The sequence below is a fragment of the Candoia aspera genome, chromosome 6 (genome assembly GCF_035149785.1).
Source record: "Candoia aspera isolate rCanAsp1 chromosome 6, rCanAsp1.hap2, whole genome shotgun sequence".
NCBI classification, from domain to species: domain Eukaryota; kingdom Metazoa; phylum Chordata; class Lepidosauria; order Squamata; family Boidae; genus Candoia; species Candoia aspera.
Window position 1 is genome coordinate 43,360,092 of NC_086158.1, and position 16,750 is coordinate 43,376,841.

At 38.1% G+C, this 16,750-nt stretch overlaps 1 protein-coding gene across 4 annotated transcripts in view; it reads left to right on the top strand.

Annotated features, from left to right (window-relative positions):
* Positions 1 to 2,260: 2,260 nt before the first annotated feature.
* GIGYF2 (GRB10 interacting GYF protein 2) overlaps positions 2,261 to 16,750 on the top strand; it is a 97,997-nt gene continuing 83,507 nt past the window's right edge. For all 4 annotated transcript variants that reach the window (XM_063306882.1, XM_063306884.1, XM_063306885.1 and 1 more), the window contains exon 1: positions 2,261 to 2,346. The gene's annotated coding sequence lies outside the window, so the exon portion shown is untranslated. The remainder of the gene's footprint in view (positions 2,347 to 16,750) is intronic.

Sequence of the window (16,750 nt, forward strand, 5' to 3'; positions counted from 1 at the left end):
GACAGAAAAGGAACACAAATACAAGTGACATTTAGTTCCTGTCATCAGCTGAGATTGGTATTCTATTTGTAATAAATTAGGCAGAATCTGATTGCATTTACCTAAAACTCTTGCAATATTTAGATTACTGCAATGTATCCTTTAGGCATTGTTTTGTTCATTTATTTACTTGGTTTTATATGCCACTCCAGTCTGAAAGGACTCTGATTTTCAAAAAAAAGTTGGTCAAAACACAGTACTAGATTACAAGCTGGACTGACCATATGGAGGGCATCTTTCAGTTCTGAAACTGAAAGATGAAAGAGGGAATCTTTCAGTTCTGAAACTGAAACTGAAAGATGAACTATATAGCAATATGAAGCTACCTTCTTCCAAGTACCCACGCAGAAGTCATCTGCAATGCTTTCCCTGAGAGTTGTGAATTCTAAGATTAGGGAAATCTTGGGCCTTTTGCAATGTGGCAGTCTTTGGAATGCTTTTAGAAAGATGCCAGATATTTGTTTTTATTGTACCTAATTTTCTCTTTAGACTTTAAAAATATTCAAACTGGTTAATGCAAATCTGCTTTTATTAAATCTGTTGTATGGTATTTTAATGTTCTTTCAGTTGTAGGTGTATGCTAACCACAATGAAAAAATACATATGCCCTTGAAATGGTTTAGAATCAATATTCTTGATTAATATTCTTTGTTATAATTCCATTAAATTATACACATTGTTATCATCTAAATGAGAACACAACAAAACAAAACAATGTCAGGATGAGAAGGGATAAACCATTTTTTTTGGCTATGGAATAGCCTATCAAACTGGTAACTCACACAATGCATTAAGATAGTTGAGCAAAGAAGTAAGAATTTTTTACTAGAAAAGGATACAATATTAATTGAAAAAAATAGTAAAAACCAGTGGTGAGAATTTAATTTTTATTTCAGGGTCTAACAGGCAGTCTATTGCAACATTACGTTTTAGGTAGACAGGAGTATCTATTACATGGTACTGGAGATTCTAATGCTGAGGTATTTCAGTAACACCGTGTTCGTACATAGAGCAAATCATAATATGGTTTGCCTTTAACATAGCATGCTAATTGAATTCAGTTGTTATACCTTATAAACCAAGATTCCTGGATTCATGCAGTTATGAACTCAGGCAACACAGTTGAACTGTTACACAGCCCGTGGCTTCTAAGCATAATAAGTGAACATGCCATAACTAAAATGTTCGTAATTTCAAACATTCCTAATTCTCCTACAATACATCTCTGAATCTATTTGCCCCTCTGCAGCACAAAGAATAATGCTAGAGAGGACAGAAAACCTTACCCAACAGTACAACTCTTGATGTGCAAACAAGATGCATTGTGGCAAATAAGATTGCATGCTAGAAAAGAGGTAACAGCTGTAATCCCACAGTTTGTCTGTAAAGAGGGAGCAACTTGGCAATTGCACTGATGACAGGAAAAAATAGTAAGTTTCAGTGGGCAAACTGGGTGTAACCAGGTGTGGGAACTTTTGAGATCCTGACTCCATCTGTCCTGAAGTAAAATTATAGGTTCTTGTTCTTGCTTGAAGACAGAAACCAAGCAGGAACAACTAGATAGAAGTTTTGCTGGAATGGATCACCAACATTCGGGTTGAGCCTTGTAATTTGCAGCTGCCATATATGATTACTGAACTGTTTTGGAAATATCTGGTGGACATTGCTCTTAGAATTGTTGTGCTTTTCCGATAAAATAAATGTAAGACCGGTGTGGCATGCTGTGTGACAATCCTTTATTATGTGCTGAACACAAACATATCCATATGGCTCTCAAAGCAGTTTACAATGAAAATTAAATCCTAATACAAAGTAATAAAAATTCAGAAAATATCAGACATGCATGACTTTCATTTTTTGGCATTCTGATAGGCTGAAAAAATCTTTTGCGGATATAAAGAACACGACGCCTCTTCAGGAGAGGGAATTATTCAATATGACCATATCGCTAAACCATAATCGGCTTCCTTGATTTGCCGTAGTGTGTTATGTGAATCCAGCCGCTACGGAGCATAAGTCACGACTTATTATTCAGGGTTTTGTTGAAGCGCGCCTGTGTCGTAAAGACGTCTTCTTGCGCGGATTAAACGGTGATGAAAAAGAAAGCTCGACAAGCTACCGCAGTTCCCCACATCCGAACGCTCTTCCTTACTCCGCGAGCTGCTTCCTCTTACCCATCTTACGGAAAGGGGGCGGGGCCACGGCAGTGAGGTCACATGACCTTGCGTGGTGGCGCGGCAGCCATCTTGTGTTGTTGGGGCCGAGGATTGGCTTTGGATTCGAGAGACTCTCCGTCCGCGACCTCAGGTAAACTGGGTCTTGGTAGGCTTTTGCCTTCTCTTTCAGGCGCGACTTATTGTCGAGATTTCATTTTTCTCTCCCGGTCTGTGTTTGGCTCATTGCCATGTTTTTTGGCCTGAACACACCTAGGCCTTTCGTTGAGCACCGGCTTCCCATATGTCTCGTATCCGAGGAAGCGCCTGGAAACGGGCGAAATGGGCATGAGACTGGCGTTGGGGTTTATCAGCTATGGCATGAGTTATTACATAGTTTGTAGGGTACGGGTGAGCGAAAAGAAGCTTTGGTGAGGTGAAGGCTCACTTGGCTCTGGCGGAACACCAAGCAGACTCGGGCCTCTCCGTCTCCATGCGGCATATTGATAAAATTTCTAAGTCTGGCTGGGTGGATGAAACTGGCTCTGCAATCACAGAGAAGCGTGTAAATATTCCCAGTTGCTGTATGTTTTCTATTAACTCATAACACAATTGTGCTATTTTCTCCTGTGTGGGATTGGGTCTAGTTAGTTTAGGAAAGCATCTCTCATTTCCCAAGTACATATTTTACCAAGTCGGAGAAGGAGGAACTGTTGACCAATTGGTTGAGCGTAAGAATGGCGTTCAGTATCTGTGAGTTAGGTAGTAGGGTGTAAATGGATGATTGTGGATTTTTTGATAATGCACTAGTCTAGTGATTGTAGAGAAGCTGGTAATGTTTTGTAGCTCTTACCACATACAGTAATGGTCAGAATACAGGTCAGAAGAATGACAAGCAATTGTGCTCAATACTGTACATGAATGTTGGAAATATAAATTCTTTAAGCAAATACAGATTGTATTTGTGAATTCTCAAAACGAGAAAACAGCTTTGTGCTTACAATTAGTTACTGTTTCTGTATGTTTAATTTATGTATTGTGTCTACAATTTTAGGAGTTTAATAGATTTTGTGAAAGAACTAGAACTACTAAATGCCACATGCCCTGTTTTGGAATTCTCATAATGCAACAGAAATAAATAACTGCTTACTAGCTTGTTAGGCTAAATTTGCCATACATTCTGGAAGAGACTAACTGGAAAATCATTCCCTTCAATTAGGTACTAGTCGTTCAAGCTAATGTAAGGTAGGCATAGACTTAGCTCACACATTGTATTATCCTTGATTCTAACTTAACCTTAATTGGCTGGGTTCACACAAAACCATGTACTATAGCTTACATATCTCAGTGAATGGATTCAAACAACACACTAAAATAAAACAAAGCAAACTATGTTTTGGCATAGTACAGTATGAGCCCATCGAGCTGGGAAGTGACAGCAAGGTATGGGTGTAAAATTACGCATAGGCGGAATAGATATGTTTCTTGAAGGTTGTCACCCAAATTTTAGAAAATAGCAATTTATGGTCTCAGTGATAATAGTGGCAGTGTGATAACTATAAAGCACACTGAATGAGCTTATAGGGAATATGCCACAAAGGCTTAGCAATACTGATTGCTGAAAGAAAGTCTATCTTTGATTAAATAATGATCAAGAACATGACACAGGGAAACAAATAGGTTTGGAACAGAGGCAGTACAATTGTTGGAAACAAAGTATGACAAAACTTGGTTGAACAGTGAGAGAACTAGATGGTTTTTAAAACATGCTGCTCGAAAGCTGGAATGTTCTTGCAGGTTGTATTTCCCTGGTAAAGGAGAGTCATATGAAAATATCAGAACATGCATAAGAAACTGGTTCCCTTTGAATGTAAAATATGTGAGATAAGTGCAAAGCTAGATCTACTAAATATCTGCCATTTTTTCCCACATAGCAGTTGCACGTGTATGAGATATTTAGCTACATCTGGACAGACAAACTACAGTGTAGTGAGTAGTGTGAATAAACATTATTCTCTTCTTTTCTACTGCTGTAAGGGGAAGATTAGAAGTGCTTCCTTATGTTTCAGCTTATCACAGTTTGCTGTGTCATGATTTGGAACTGAGATGAGCTTTAACTGTAATGTGTTTGAGCTAAGCAAGTTTAGAATCCATGGTTAGAAGTTGGCATTTTAAACTGAACGGTTTGAACAATCCAGCTTCAGACCTATTTTAGGAACTCCTATTTGGATTATATTATTTCATGCTCAATCTATTTTAAATTCTTCGTAGCAAAGCTAAAACATTAAATGTTTACTTGTATTTTCTCAATCTTCATACAGTGTTAAAAGCACAGTAAATTGAAAGTCTGCTGCAGACTGTCTTTTTATTTATTTGACAATATGTATACACTGCTGTAATCAATGAGTTTAGGTAGCATATAAGGAGCAAGCCAGAGACAGAATATCTCAAATGTATTAAAAACAACCACAATACCAGTTACAATACAGAAGATGGAAACTATCATATTACAGGCCAAAGGTCCATTGATACAAAATGGTCTTTATCTAACTGAGAGAAGGGGCCAAGTGTACTTTCAAGGATGTGTTCCAAAGTGTGGGGGGTGAGAAGACCTGATCCATGCTTAAGCTCAAATGGGGGAGGAACCATTAACAGGCCATCTCTAGACATTTAGGCAGGCAGAATCATATTTGGCAAGGTGGTCCCTGATATATCCCAGTGCCACTCTAGCAATAAAACATTAACCTTGTAATACTTGACAAATTACATATGCCATGTGTCATCTGAACAAGTAGGTTATTATTTTTATATTATTTATCCTAAAAGGAATTTCAAAATTCTGAGAGGACTATGAAGATCTCTTCTGTTAAGCTAACATTGCTTCTTTTTACAATGACAGTTAGTTAGATGTATATCTCATCTTTTAAAAGATTCCCGTGAACCTTGAAAGACAGGGGAGAGAGAGATGAAAAGAATATGCTGAAGGAATATAGATCCTTGTTATTTTACAAGCCAATGCTAGCTTCTTAAATTAGGTTCAGAAACAAGCTGACAACATGTTCACGCATAAAAGTAATTAAATGTACTTTTGTCTTTCCACATAAACTGCTAGATTATAATATTACTTACTGATAACAGCTTTTAAATAGTCCAGTGCTTAATCCAGTATATTTTATTTGTTATAACAGTCAAACCTTCAGATTTTAAAAGCACAGCTAATGTTCTTCAGTTAGTTGAAAGTAGGCTATATTAGCCAAAACTTCCATCTATTGTTATTACTTTCGAGAAGCCTGTTGATGTTAGGTGCACCTTAATGTTCCACATGGTCACAGTTGTAGATTTCTGCAAGAGTACATAAAGCCAGTCCAGTGCTCTATAAATCTTAAATATCTTTTTGAATATATCTTCAAGATACTTGATAGGGATAGAAAATATTCTTAGGTTCTTAATGAACACTGTTCCATACCAAGTGAGCATACTTTGACACTATTCCATAGTTCGCTCATTTAATTTATCTGCTTTGTACAGAAATGTAAATTACAATAATTGAACCCTATTAAATACCATAATGTGGCATCTGTGCCATTAAACATGCTTCTGTCTGTTATGGAACTCTATATGTCCAACCCTGAATGTAAACATTTAAGAGGTTCTTCTTTGTTCATAAGATATTGTAATCAGTTTGATAAAATATAATGACCTAACAATATCAGTGAGATGACTGGAAGGATTAATAGTCTTAACTATGTCTTGTAATGGCTTGTCTTGAAAGCCTTAGGATTGCTCATTCTTCATATGCTCATTCACTTTTGCTGATTGTGAATAATTTCCTAAATACAATACTAATTATGGTCTCATTTTTAAAAAGTGAAACTTTGTTTTGTCATGCCTAGTACATGTAGTCCTTGTTAACAAACACTCATTTAGTGACAGTTCAGACAGTTCAACAACAGTGCTGAAAAAGCTGACTTATGACCAGTCTTCATGCTTACAACCATCACAGCATCTCCTGTGGTCACTTGGTCACAGTTTGGGCATTTGGCAACCAATTCGCATTTATGACCATCACAGCGTCACATGGTCACGTGATCGCCATATTTTACTTTCCCGGCCAGCTTCTGGCAAACAAAACAAATGAACTGCGTGATTTGCTTAATGACCCTTGGTTTGCTTTATACCCACAGTGATTTGCTTAACCACCAACACAAAAAAGATAATGAAATCAGGTTGAATTCGCTTAATGACTGCTTCGCTTAGCAACCAAAATTCCAGTTCCAATTGTCATTAAGCGACGATTACCTGTATTGATAATCCAAACAATTATCCAGGCTCTTCCAGTTTGATACCATAAGCCAGGAAGGGTGCAACAGTGAGCATATATCTTTTAAAACTCTTAACAATTTTAGTACCACAAGTATAGATTAGATTGAAAATGTGATTGTGATGTCTGTTGAGTGATTATAAGTACTGATTTTTATTTACTTATTTATCCATAAAATTATCCATGAAATGGCTGACCAATCCAGTAGACCCTGGGTGGCTTACAAAATCTATTACGTAGTTAAAACAATTAAAAACGTAAAACAAAATGAGAAAGCCTGGACTAAAAACAACCAACCACAGCAAAAACGCAACAGGGACCCAACAAATACTTTAACCCAAGGCCTAGGAACAAAGCCAGGTTTAAGGGTTTTCTGGAAGCCTGGGAGAGTGGGTGCCATCTGTATCTGTGGTAAGGTGCTTTTCAACTGGGCAGGATTAGTGAAAGAGAAGCCATGCTTCCTTGATCACACAAGATGGCAACATTTAATAGAAGAGACTCAGAGTATACCTGCTCTGCCCAAACATACTGGGCAGGCAGAAACAATGAGAGATAGGTAGTCCCTCATATAACCAGGCCTATGCCATGAAGGGCTTTATAATTAACAACCAGCACCTTGAATTGCACCCGGAGGCCAACTAACCCCCAAAGCAGCTTGTGTAGTAGCAGCGACACATGGGCATAGTGAGAAGTGCCTGTTACTGCTCAAGCTGCTGCATTTTATTTTATTTTTATTTATTTTCTATCCCGCCTTTATAATTATTTTTTTTAATAAATAACTCAAGGCGGCGAACATAGCTAATACTCCTTCCTCCTCCTATTTTCCCCACAACAAGAACCCTGTGAGGTGAGTTGGGTGAGAGAGAGTGACTGGCCCAAAGTCACCTAGCCAGCTTTCATGCATAAGGCAGGACTAGAACTCTCAGTCTCTTGGTTTCTAGCCCGTTGCCTTAACCACTAGACCAACTGTAGCTTCTGGATGATCTTCAAGGGTAACCCCATGTAGAAAGCATTGCAACCCAATTGTGAGGTGACCAGAGCATGAGTGACCCTGTGAAGGGTCTTCCCTTTTAAAGGGAAAATAAAACAATTTTGGGATCTTGACGGACATCGATTTTTCAAGCCTCTTCACAAATAGGTTTAACTCTAGACTGTGCATTCGTCGTATTTTGGGAGAGTTTTAACATTTTATAGGGATGTTAATTCTGTTGGAGCTTTAATGTATGTGTTTTCTTTCATTTTCTTCCAAGAATCAGCAGAAAATTGCTCTGCTGTTATTCAGCAATTGGTGTCTGAATTTTGATGTTATAATATTGTATGGCTCTAGTCTAGGGGATGCAGAGATAGCTGGGTGACTGCATGCAGATTACAGTTGCCCACCTCTGGTTTAGATTAATGGTATGCTAAGATCCACAAAATATTTTTGGGGAGATCCTTAGTCCTTTTAAAGAGACAATCTTTTTATTTGGTTTTGCAGAGAATGTATGTTACATTTTATCTTAACAATTTCATGAAGAGGCTGTAAGCAAGGGTTTTTTTAAAATTTGTTTATACTGGCTTTCTTTTCACATCATACAAACTTGATTGCTCCCATTTGATTCCTTCTGTGAGTGATAGCCCCTTCCACAGTTTGTTTGTTAAACTAAAAGTTTCATTAGTAACATGTCACATTAATTCAGAGGTGCAGAACCCAGAGCCTGAGGGCTGCATGCAGTTTCCCAAAGCCTTTGGAGAGTTTATGCCCTCTTTAATGGTTGCTGCCAAATTATAGTTGTCTGTTATAAAAGGAGAATGTTACTACTTAATACAGTAGTATTATACAATATGATATTGTACCTGTGTTGTCTAGATTGTTGTGGGTGTACATGAAAGTAAGAATCAATTGGCTGATGACAGTTGTATATTATGCTATCAAGAATGGTAGTAATAGAAGAACTAGGGATGAGATCCCCCAAATTGCAGAACTTTGTGAATGAATACAATCTTGAAAAAAAAAATTCTTTTAGACAACATGAATGAATGGGTGGGGAAAAGATGAGAGTACAGAAAAAAATCGGCCATTCAGAAACTCAAGAATAAGCATCTGTTGAAAAAGAAGCTTGTTCTTTCTGTACAAATCAATTCTTATGATTACCTGAAAAGGGAATAAATCTAAGAGTGGGATAGATTTGGTTGTCTGTGGGTACAGTTTGAAAGAATTAGTGAAGGATACAGGGGTGATGAGAGGTTCTGAATGTGGGACAGATTATTATTTTGATTTCAAGAATAGCTCTTCAAGAAAAATAGACATGGAAGAAATGAAAAGAAGTGAAAGAAACTTGAATAAAAGTAGAATGGCTTACAGGAAGAGAAAGTAAGTCTATATGAAAAAAAATTTAATCATTTACTCTCCCAGCAAAATGAATGGAAAGTGGACATAAGGAAAAAGAATGTTGATGCTGTTTGGAATAGAGTGAAAACAATTAGTCAAAACAAGAATGTCTATTGAAGTGTGTGGAGTTGTGATGGGATATATAGAAAAGGATACTTAGTAAATGATGGGGAAAAAGCCTGTGGAGGAGGAAAAAAATGCATATAAGCAAATGCTGCAAAAATTAGGATGAGAAAAATATTGTATAATGTGTAAACATAGTAAAAGATAGTTGCAAAGAATATTTAAGATTAAAAGGTAAAGAAAAATGCAGTATGATTTATTGCTAATAATATTGGTTGCCTTTTATGAACCTTTTTTAGTTCTACAATATTCTTTTTCAGATGCAGTGACAAAAACTGTAACCAGTCCTCTGATTGCAGTCATACCATATATTTATAGCCTTTGACTTTCAGGTTTGATTGTCAAGAGAAGAACCTTTCTTCTTATTCTACTGCACATCCCTTCATGGTTTTGCAGGTCTTCCACAGAGTGTCATTCAGTCCTTAAAATTTTGGGTTTTGCTTAGAACTACTATGCAGGCTTGAAAAGCATTGGGAGCTATGGGAGAGAACTGAAAGTAGTTAAGAGCCCAAATCCATAGCTATCTCTTACTCCCAGAATATTGCATTTCAAAGTCTATCACCAACATTATATTTATGCTACTCTTACTTTCTGTGGACATTAATGTGGCCTCCAGGATGCATAAATCTTCCTCTTCTTGCAGAGCTCTCTCTGCTATTGAAAAATCGCCACTGTCCTATCTTGCAGCCTCCCTAGGTGACAATAATAGGATAAATGTTAAATCTGTTAGTTTCTACTTAATAATAATATAGCGTACAATACCTCATTCTTGACAGATTTAATTGTAGATTTTTATTTTTCCCATAGTTAAATAGAGCTGTATTTTAACTTTCCCGGTGTGGTATTTGGTCAGTGTATGTGGGTGATTATCAACATTTATATATTGTCTCTGATGGGCTGGTCAGTTCTTGGTTTCTATTGAAAATTGCATGTCCAGTAAGTATACCTATCTCAGAGTCAAGAGGACATGGTCAGTGGCTATTCCACAGCTATGTACTTGTCCCTTTCATGCACTCCTCAGTTCTAGTATGATCTACCCAAGGATATCTGCAGTCAATTGCTCTGCTTTTTCAGTGAGGTTAACAGAGAGGCATGTGTGTTAAAGAGGGAGAGTTGCTAGGAGAGTGTTTTAGTGTCCTCCTGTTCTAAGAAGTCTCCATGCTCAGGTTAGTGTAGATTTGTACAGGAGAGTGTAAACATTCACTCAAAGAAACAGAATGGTTAAGATAATCTTCAGTTGTTTGTATTCTTTCTTCATAGAATGTTTTTGCTCCTTTGCTTTTGGTTGAACATAATTTACCAGCGTACCAGCAAGAGGGACAGATTAAAAGACTACCCCTGCCTTTAGATCATTACCCTGCAACACCCATAGCAGAAAGATATGTTAGTGCGCAGTATTGCCCACAGCAAGACACTTTTAACAGTTACTTTTAAATTTACTTGATTGTTAAATCTCACATACACAGTAATAATCACCCTTAGAACACTAAAGTGCCTGCCCAGTTTTCTTTATTCAGAATGATTAATGTAGCAAGGACTGCCCTCAATGCAAGTGCAGGAATTGCTGGTGGCCAGCCAGACCCCTCACATATCAAAATGAGAATTGATAAGAAGATACTGAAAGCTAGAGCACATTGTTGAAGTCTAAGAGGGAAAATGCATATGCGGATTCTTCTATCCTGTTGGCAGATTCTTCAGCACTTTTTTATTCTGTGAAAGTCCAGGCTGCTTTCTAGGTTCTGATTGGTTTTTCTGCTCTGAGTTCTCTTTCAGGACTGGGGCTTGTGAAGAGCCATCCAATTCTTGAACCATTAGGATTGGTTTAAAAGAGCCCCACTTACTATCTGATTATGATTGTTTTACTAAAAAAGGAACACTTCATGCCATCTCTTAATATTATGATTTGTTTACCTTCCTCATGTGATTAGTGTTACCTTTTCCCTTCTTCCAAGAGTGTAAAGATCTCTGGGATAGGCAGTATACAGTTGTAATCGAAATTATTCAACCCCCATTGCAAATCAGGTTGATTGTCAAAATGTACAGACTTTCAGCTGTTTTCAATGAACAAATCAAACAAAAACAATTGAAATAGCTCAACACAATGAAAGCTTCAAGTGGTGTCCCCAAATTCAACTGAAAATGCAACTTATAATGACTTCTCCAGGCTCAAAATTATTCAACCCCTTGAATAGAATCTGTCACAACAGCACACATACAGTATGCAAAACAGGTGTTGTCTCAAGCACACCTGATGCAACTAATCAAGGGCTTCATTAGTTGCACCAGGTATGCTTGAGCTGGAACACATGAAACCTGAACTGGCTACAGGTTTGTTGAGTGTCATGTTTGACTGCTTGTTAGCAATACAGTATGGCAAAGTCAAAAGAATGGTCCAAAAAGGTAAGAAAAGAGATAATCACCCTTCACAGACAAGGAACAGGATACAAAATGAAGGCACTCAATGTTCCTAGAGACACTGTTGGAAGCATAGTTCACAAGTTCAGAGTTAAAGGAACAGTGGTTATACTACCTGGACAGGGCAGAAAAAGGAAGCTGTCAATAGCTGCAACCAGATTTCTGAGAAGGCAGGTTGGGAGAAACCCTCAAGTGACTGTAAAAGACCTGCAGCAAGATTTGGTGGCAACAGGCACTGAGGTTTCAGTGAGCACAGTAAGGTGCATACTAAACACAGAAGGTTCCCATGCCAGAACTCTGAGTCGTACACCACTACTGACCCAAAAGCACAAGAAAAATCAGCTCCAAAATGCTCAAAATCATATAAATAACCCACAGAATTTTGGGATTCTGTTCTGTGGAATGATGAAACAAAACTGGAACTTTTTGGCCCGATAGGTCAGCAGTACGTCTGGAGGAAGAAGAATGAAGCATACGCTGAAAAGAACACTCTGCCTACAGTTAAGCATGGTGGTGGCTCGGTGATGCTCTGGGGTTGCTTTGCATCCTCTGGCACTGGAAACCTGCAACGTGTGGACAGCAAGATGGATTCATTGAAGTATCAGGAAATCCTAGGAGAAAATGTCATGCTGTCTGTAAGGAAGCTTGGGCATCATTGGACCTTCCAACAGGACAATGATCCCAAGCATACCTCAAATTCCACTAAGGCTTGGATGCAGAAGAAGTCCTGGAAGATTCTACAGTGGCCATCACAGTCACCTGACTTGAACTCTATAGAAAATCTCTGGTGGGATTTAAAAGGGAATCTACTGTAATTGCAGATGTGATTCCCTCCTGCAACAATCTCCCGGATTGGCCACCAGTATCCATAGCTGAGGTTAAAGATCTTATTGTCCAACTAAAACCAGGTAAAGCATCTGGAGGTGATTTTATCCCCCCAGAATTAATAAGGGAAAATAAAGACTGGTAGGCCCCAGTTTTGGCCACCTTGTTCACATGCATTAATAACACAGAACAATTTCCATCTGACTGGAATCAGGCCACTGTTGTACCAATATACAAAAATAAAGGAAATAGACTTGACCCTACAAATTATAGGCCTATCAGTTTATTAAACACAATAAATAAACTTTATGCCAGATTTTTATATTCAAAGTTAGTGGATTGCGTACAAAATGAAAATATTATTGCTGAAGAACAGGCCAGATTTAGAGAGGAACGTTCAACGCTAGACCATTGTTTGGTCCTTTACCATCTGGCAGAAAAATATTCTATCCCCCTTGTGGTTCCCTTTTTGCAACCTTTGTTGATTTTAAGTCAGCTTTTGATCTAATACCAAGGGAGAGATTGTGGGATATTCTGAGACATTCCACGATTGATAAAAGACTGCTAGCTTTTATTTATTCGCTTTATTCAAATAACTCCCTGAAAATTAGAAGCACCCCTTGGGGACATTTATCTAAAGCTGTCCCAACTTATAGAGGTGTAAGACAAGGCTGCATATTAGCTCTATTACTTCTCAATTTATATCTAAATCCAATAATTCAAGCACTTGCTGTTCCAGCCCATCATCCACCTATTTTGGCTGATCGTGCAGTTCCAGCATCATTGTATGCTGATGATGTAGTCATTATGTCTACCTCACAAGCGGGAATGAGAAAAGCACTTAGGGCACTACCTTTATTTTGCACAGATCAAAAACTTTTAATAAATTATGAGAAAACTAAAGTTTTAGTTTTTGCCTGACACCACTATAAGATTCACAAATGGCAAAGAAATGGGACTCCAGTTGAACAGGTGCACACCTATAAGTACCTTGGAGTGGAGTTTCATGCTTCCTTATCCTGGAACGCTCATTTTCTGTACTGGGCAAGTGTTGCACAGCTTACCGCATCAGCTATTATAAAATTCTACCGTTCTAAAGGAGCCCATTATATTCCTGCAGCTAGCAAGGTTTTTCAAGCTAAGGTAGTCCCTCAGCTTCTCTATGGCTCTCAAATCTGCTCCCTTGCTAAGCTCAATTCTATTGAAACCATCCAGAATAAGTTTATTAGAGCCATATTGATGGTACCAAAGAGTATCAAAAATTCCATCCTACGGGTAGAAATAGGTATAGTTTCATTGGATGCCAGAGCATGGTTCCTTCTTCTTACCTTCTGGCTAAAGTTAATTATGTTTCCTATAGGTTTACCCCATTAATATTTAGAGATCATTTTAAGTCATCTTGGCTAAAAAAAAGCCTTAGACAAAATTAAATTGTTGGGCTTGTCTATGGAAAGTCTGTGCTTATTAGGATTTGATAATGCTAGATCCTCCCTGAAACAATGAATCTGGGATATAGATCTCCAAACAAATTTAAGGTGCTACACCCCAATATCTGTCATTTTCTCCAGAAGGGTTTGTTCCAGCTTATCTATCATTTATCACAATTTTGAAATTTCGTAAAGCTTTCACTTTAGCCAGGCTGGATGCACTGCCCTCAAGCAGTCCTTTTTGGACGTTTTAAGGGTACTCTGACTATGTCCATGTGGTGATGGCTCAGTAGAAACCCTAGGCCATATGTGTCCTAACAGTCAGGAAACCACGCTGAGACGAGGAATAGATTTCTAGTGTTTATTACTGCAACATAAGACAGAAAATCCTAACAAACTGAAGAAGCATGGGAAAAACCCAGACAGATAAACCCCAAAAGTCAAAGCAGGTCTGTTCTGTGTCTCTTTGAATGGCTGCTTAACTCCTCACTACTACGCATGTGTTTTCCCCCCTGGATAGGGGCCCCCTCCTGCTCACCATCAGTACTCATGACAATATGTTGTTATATTGTTCCCTATATAAAGATTCTACACAGATCCTTATATATACATTATTCTTCTACACTCACGACTCCTGCTCAAAGAACAGGTGGCAGTCATGGCCAGGAGGGCCTTTGCTCAACTTCGGTTGTGTGCCAGTTACACCCATTCCTGGAGCGAGAGGCCCTCCGAACGGTCACTCATGCCCTCATCATCTCCCATATAGACTACGGCAACTCACTCTACATGGGGCTACCCTTGAAGAGTATCCAGAACCTTCAGCTGGTCCAGAATGCAGCTGTGCAAGCTATTTTTGGTGCCCCTAGATGGGCACATATAACGCCTTTACTGTGCGAGCTGCACTGGGTGCCAGTTTGCTTCCGGGTCCAATTCAAGGTGTTGGTTATCACCTTTAAAGCGCTACATGGCATGGGGCCAGGTTACCTGAGGGACCATCTCATCCCCGTAACATCGACCCACCCCACTCGATCAAGCAGAGAGGGCATGTTATGGATCCTGTCTGTAACAGAGTTTCCTCTGGCGGGGTCCAGGAAGCAGGCCTTCTCTGCAGTAGCCCCCGCCCTTTGGAACATCTTGCCCCCAGAGGTGAGGCAGGCCCCAGAAGGCCCTGAAGACTTGGTTCTGGCATCTCGCTTGGGGCAGGAAGGTGGATAGCCATTCGTGGGGGTGGCTCACGCCTTAGAGCCCGTCCCACCAGATTAGAATTTTTATGGCCTCTTGGATTTTATATTTATTATATTGTATTTTATATCTGTAAATTGCTTTATTTTTATAGGATTCTAATAGTTTATTATTATAGTATTAATTTTATTGTAAACCACCCAGAGTTCCTCTTTCGGGGGAGATGGGCGGTAGCAAAATTTGAATAATAAATAAAATATAAATAAATAAATCGTTGAAGAAATTTCCAGGCAGGGACTTCTATCTAATGTTACTTCTTTCTTACAAGGACCCAAAAATATCCTCCCAGGTTGCCCAGATTTGTGCTACCATCTGCACAATATGCCACACCATCACTTGGATTTTGAATTTCTTAACATAGTATTTTATTTCAATTCATTTTAGTATTTTCATTCTTAATTTTGGATTGAAGTACATTAATTGCTTTTGTTTTATATATATATATATATATATATATATATATATATATATATATGCACACACACACACATACATACATACACATTTGTATGTATTAATGTAAGATTGTTGCTATTGTATAGGTTTTATTGTATCTGACCTTAGGACTGTAATAAACGTGATGATGAAATTGCTTTTGTTTGATTTGTTCATTGCAAACAGCTGAAAGTCTGTACATTTTGACAATCAACCTGATTTGCAATGGGGGTTGAATAATTTCGATTACAACTGTAGATTCAGAGAGAAAGAATGAAAAATAGCTGCGGACATCCCAGCAAATGTAATGTTGTAACCTTTGCAAAATCTGGTATGTAGTATCAGAAGGATTTGGGTCATCTACAAATGACCATATTCTTAAATAATTTCAACATTAAGTTTTAACTAAAATCTATTCTTTTACCTGTGTAACTGAAAAACAATATTGACCATTCTATTTAACATAGACACCACTAGTTTGATCAGACTTTCAAGTGCCCTTATGCAGGCACCATTCTAGCATACCCCACCAAGAAGGTGAGGTGGGTGAATACAAAGGAAAGGGTCTTCTTGGTTGTGAGTTCCATTTAAATCAGCACTTAGAGTTGAAAATAGCCTGGCAGCTAGTGCAGATGAAGAAATGTTAATGCGGTTGTATCAGCCCATTCCAGTTAATAACTTTTCTGCTATTTTGGGCCAAATGAGGTTTCTAGGCTATTATTATTATTTAATATATTTATATAACACATTCATATATTTTGAGGCAGTTTGCAATAAAAACAGCAATAAAATAAAAATACTTAAACCCATAAAAGCAGTAATATAAAGCAATATTCAATAAAATATATCCATTTAAGGAGGGGGATTCTTCCAACATTGTAGTAATCCAGCCAAGAGGGAACTAAGACACAAGTGACCATGAGTAGAGCTTCCCCAACTCATGGTACACTGATTTCTCACTATACAGTGTATCAAAAGTAATGTTCATATCAGCACAAATATGAGCAACATTGTCTTCAAAAGGCCTTTCAGAGTAAAGGATGTGTCCTTCCCTAAGTAATAGACCCATGGTTTTCATGTAGGCCATGAAATCCCAAGCAGAATGGATGATAACGTCAAGCACACATGAGACCATCTCTATCAGCTAAGTCAGGATGGCTTTTGGGCAGCCTGGTGGTAGTACACGAAGAATATCCTCAGTTTATCTAGTTGATCCAACAGCAGGTGGATGTTTGAGCTTTATACTCTTCTCTGTTTTGGAAAGATTTCTGATGAACAAGATACTATTCCCATGAGCCATTGTATGTAATACTATGGTAATCTAGAAAGTTATCACAATGTGAATAACTGTAAGAAGATTATCTATACCTGTATATTTGATATATATTAAAAACCCTAT